Source organism: Brassica napus, chromosome C2 (genome assembly GCF_020379485.1).
Source record: "Brassica napus cultivar Da-Ae chromosome C2, Da-Ae, whole genome shotgun sequence".
Lineage (NCBI taxonomy): Eukaryota > Viridiplantae > Streptophyta > Magnoliopsida > Brassicales > Brassicaceae > Brassica > Brassica napus.
In genome coordinates, this window is record NC_063445.1 from 33,340,337 (window position 1) to 33,345,806 (window position 5,470).

A 5,470-nucleotide genomic window follows, 5' to 3' on the forward strand; every position below is an offset into this window, starting at 1 on the left:
GAGTTGGTTTTGACATTGGGAAATGATTGTGTGATTTGTATGTTTGGGAAAATGGTAGAACAATGGAGATTGAGCATTGTATGCATGAGTTGGTCCCTTTCTTAGATATATTATGTGCAATGTCAAGGCTACTTGTTTCGAGAGTAAACCACCTTAAAGATCATATGTTTTGAACCTCTTGAATCATTTGAATAAAAGCCTTCCCTTACTCAACCAAATGATTTGGACCAATTGACCATTTGCAAGAATTCACTTGATGCTATGATTAATGAACTTGAGAGTTGGCTGATTTGCATGTGTGAATGCATGATGATGAGTGTAGGGATGAAAAGAGTTCAGATAGGCCTAGAGAAGCTAGAGTATAATAAGAGAGGGTGTACTATTGCTGAATTTAAATGTTGATTTGAGTGCTTTGTGTGTTTCTTTTGGCTATGAGCTCCCACCTTCAAACCTCTCTCCCTATGAGTTCTAGAAAGTTCACTTGAGGACAAGTAAAAGAATAAGTTTGGGGGAGTTGATATCTTGCATATTCACATTGTTTTATCCATTTATTCATGTGCATTTTCATCATATAGATTAGGATTAAGCCATATCTAGGTTGCATTTTGCATACATATGTCTCTATCAGGTATTGGAGTACCACATGGAGTTCCTGGAGACACTTGGGTGCATTTGGAGCCCAAAGGAGGTGATTAGAGTGATCTTTGGACGAGCACTGCCTGGAGCGACCAGCCCAGAGCGACTATCTCAAGTCACTCCAGCTAGAGCGACCTACCGGAGCGTATCGCTCGCCCTATACGCTTCGGAGCGACGTCCTAGAGCGACAAGGCGAAGTCGCTCCAGCTCCTAGAGCGACCAGTTCAGAGCGATAAGGCGAAGTCGCTCCAGCTCCTAGAGCGACCTCACCACAGCGACCAGTCCAGAGCAACGCGCCGAGGTCACTCGCATCTCACACCCCTCTTGGAGCGACCTCCCAAAGCGACACCCCGAGGTCGCTCGCGTCTCTATGGCGAGACGACACGAAGCGAAGCCCGGAGCGACCTCTGAGAGCGACCGAGCGACCCACTTAGGTCGCTCCCGAAGGCCAGAGCGACCTCTCGGAGCGACATGCCGAGGTCGCTCCGCGTCTATTATCTGGTCGATTTTCTATTTTACTTAAGGGCCTTTTGGTCATTTCATGATGCACGTTTTTATTTTCTAAACCTATGTTTTAATACTCTGTAAGCCACCAGGAGGAGATTATCTTTGGATCTATTGAGAAATACACAAAAACTCTCTTGAGAAGTTTATCTCTTGGATTTTGATTGTTATGTTCTTGTGTTCTTGTTGATTTCTTATCTTTTTCTCTACATGATTAATCTGAAATCCAATATGGGTTTAAGAGGAATCATGGAGATTAGTGAGTAATCACCTTTTGAATTCATGGGTTAGGGAGATTAAGGGTGATTAGGTTAGTTCTAGGATGTTTTAGTGTAGATCATTCTTGTTCCTTGCTAGTAGAGTATTCCTAATGCATCTTCTGAGTTGGCCACTCAAAAGTTGATCAATAGGCATTTCCCACCCGAAAGGTGTTTGATGAAATGCCTGAGACAATTCTCCTAGGCTTTTAGTATACTTTGCCAAAGACATTTGTTGTTAAAGGTGCTAAAATAGCTAATAGACTTATTTGTAATGATTGCTTTCATATTATTCAACCAAAGACATTTGATGTTTGAGATATGTTAGCAAATGAGCATTCATCTAGACATAGAGCTTGCTTAGAATTGTGTCTAGGCTTAAGGTAGATAGTTTGATCAATCATTTGTCATCCTTAGTTCAAAACTTGATCACCCAATGTCTAATCCCTATGCCCATGAGTTCTCTTTTCCCTTAGTCAAGAAAGTATCATTCTGTTATTGCTTATTTGTTTTAGTCATAGCTTAAAACTCATCTAAATCATTGGTTGCACTTAGATTAAGTGAGTACTTGCATTCTCGGTGCTTTGATATCCCTCAGAACTGGTTCGACAATCACTATACTACAACATTTGTCTTAGGAGCCTTGAAAACTCCTAATATGAAGACTTGGTTGTGTAACTTTTACACAACAACACGAATAAAAGTTTAGCTAGTTTAGTTAAGCCAACAAGGAAGAGTGAAGTGTTGGTTTAAGTCTAGCTATATAGAATTGTTAGTAGAGGGTAAGGTGTGTGCAGTAGTAGTTAGTGAGAAAAATACTACAAGTATGTGTTTATGCTGATGTAAGAAAAAATATCCAAGTCTAATAAGAAAAGAGTTAGAGAGAAAGAACAATGTTGACAATTAAAGATAAACTCTCTTCTCTCTACAAAAACAAAGACAAACGTAAATGAGAGAGGGTAAAGAGATTGTGAGTTTGTGCTTGTGTTAAATATAAAACACAAGTGAGTACAAGAGAGTGAAGGCCAAGCGAAGAGCCAAAATCTCAACAGCTCTCTACCAAAACATATTGGACAAGAAGAACACATTGGTACACTGTCTGTTTTTTTCTTTTTTTGAGAAAGGGTTTACTATTAAATTAAAAAAGAACAGAAATTACAAGTCCAGCCAGGCAGTTTTGTTTATGAGCTAGCAAAGCCCATTAATAACCCTTTTAGGTATGAAACCATACTGCATAATTGAAACTCAAATAAGTGAAAGCCCTAAGACCCAAATGGTAGTTTTCTGTCGTCTCCTGCAAACTTTTGGAGAGAGGAAGGGACATGCAGAGCTTTGATCAACTGATAATCTGAGGGAGAGATCTTCTAGCCAACCATATAGCAAACATAGAAGAGGATAGCCTTGGTGGCTGATCACGAAGGGTAGCGATCTTGGAGCGGATGGTACCAGAGACGGAGGAGGTGACTGAATCAGGAGGGCGGAAGATTTGGCGGTGCAAGCGGTTGTTCCTTTCTGTCCAGAGCAGATATATCACACATTGGCAAGCTAGGATAGAGAGAAGTTTTTGCGGTCTAGGGCATCGAAGAGCTTGGAGGTCTAAGAGAATCTGAGCCCAGGACTGATTGGGGGAGAGATTACACTTTGCTGCTATTTCTGTCCAAACATTCCAAGAATAAGGGCACTCAAAGAAGAGGTGGTTTCGAGATTCCGCCAACGCGTTGCAGCGGAGACAGTCAGGGGCAGAAGGCAACCCCCAGTTTATTAATCTATCTCGCATCGGGCACCGGTTTAGGACAAATAGCCACATGAGAAAGCTATGTTTAGGAATCCCCCAAGAAGTTCAAACTGTCTTGAACCAAGGTAATTTGATGTTATGCTGTTTTATTTCGCTGTAGATAGCTCCAGTGTTAAATTTGGAGATTCTACTACTTCCGAGCTACCATTCATAATGATATTTGCTATCTGACAGGATAATAATTGATAGGAAAGCATACAGAGATACATGTTCATCTGATAGAGCTGGAGGGAGGGACCAAGAACCCTCAATAAATAAGTCAGCAACAGCAGCACCTTTGGGGATGCCAAGGCGAGAAGAAGGGTTAAGGTTCAGAAACGTCTACAAATTCCCAAAGGGCATTCAGTTGTCCATCCAGAACCGACAGGTTTTTCCATTCCCTATCACTGTTTTTATCCATGGAAAAGCAACACTTCTCAATCTTAGCAGTCTGTTTACCATCCAAGAGTGCTTCTGATTTAGAGTCCAGAAGTTGGAGACAGAACCAGAGAGAATCTCCTTGATGAACCAAGCGACCCATATTAAGAGGTCGTCAGCAAAGCACAAGTGTGTTAGCTTCGACTCTGCACATTTGTAGTGGTATCCAAACTTCCCTTCTGCTGCCGCTTTGTCTAGGAGCGTGGATAAGCAATTCATGGTACAATGTCTGTTGCGCATAACAAATTATCCAGGCAACTCCCACAAGACTTGGGAAAATGTCTCTTAATGGAGAATCTTTATTTGAGGGGGAATTTTTTTTATGGAGAAATTCCAGATATAAGAGGGTTGGTGGGTCTTAAAAGAGTTGATTTGTCGAACAATATCTCGGGAAGTATACTGTAGAGGATGGATTTGACCATCCCACAAGGCCCGAGGAATAGGAAGGCCTGGCCCGAATTAGGAGGAGCGACGGCTCGATCGGTCGGCTCGAGAGTCAGGTCTCTCGGCTTGACTCTTGAGTACTTTTAGTTGATCATCATCGACTGAAGTACGTTCGGCTCAGCGACTGCTCGGACGCCTACGGGCTTCTCGGCCCAGCAGAGGAGGCCCACCAAAATGGCGTAAATTAGGTCAAGAAAAAGGCATCAGGACGTCTATATCAGGGAAAGGAGAGACGACGAGAAGGGGATCCGAAATCACTGACTAACACTTAGCGGCTAGATTAGGGTTTTCACCTTTGCTTCATCTCGCCGTTAGTTGTACTTTTCCGGTAGCTTATCGAGCCACCGGCTTTCTTTCTGTCGCGTTCTCTTCTTTTCCCTTGTAACCGACTGAACGTTTTCTCTCCGACCATTAATAAGACGTCTTTGTTTAAACCCACATCTTATTTATTACCGTTTCTCGATCAAACAGTTGGCGCCCACCGTGGGGCTACTAGCAAAGTAACGTCGGAACTATGGTCGTTAGCAATGACAGTTCTTCGTCAGGCGAGGAGCGCGAAGCTCTCGAGGTGACACCGGCTCCAGAGGTGACACCTACGCCTACACCAGTAACTCCATTTCCCCACCCTGCATCTATGGAAACTATCCTGGCACGCCTCGCCCTACAAGAAGCGGCGCAGAAGGCGGCAGTTGACCAAATCACGGCGATAGCAAAGATCCTTGCTCCTCTCGCTGCAAACGCCGAAGCTTCAACGGCGCAATATCGTTGACACCTGGTCGCCACAGAACGAACCACCGACTTGGTACCTACGCAGGATAACGATAACCAAAGCGCCGGTAACGACACCAATGCGCACACCGCAAGCGAACTAGCCGCGTTAAAACAGTCGGTCCTCGATATCAATTCTAAGATCCACCAAGTGACGACGTCCACGCCCCAAATCGAGCATGTACTCGCGGAATCTCTTCGTACACCCTTCACGCAAAAGGTTACCGGCGTGCGGCTACAGAAGATGGAAAAACTCCGTCTTCCAACCTTCAAAGGTCTCTCCGACCCTTCTACTCACGTCACGTCTTTCAACATAGCGATGCGACGCGCAAACCTGACCGACGAAGACAAAGACGCCGGCTTTTGCCAACTCTTCGTCGAAACTCTAGAAGGCCCGGCACTTACTTGGTTCACCGGCCTCAGAGAGAACTCCGTCGACTGTTTCCACGACCTCTCAACGGCTTTCCTTAAGAACTATATCATGTTCACCAACCAGGAAGCGACCGTGTCAGATTTATGGAACCTCACTCACGCCAGCGACCAAAGTCTCCGCGACTTCATGGAGAAATTCAAAGCTATTGTCTCGAAGATCGATATTCCCGACCATATCGCCGTCGAATCTTTGATGAACACCTTGCACGTCGACTCC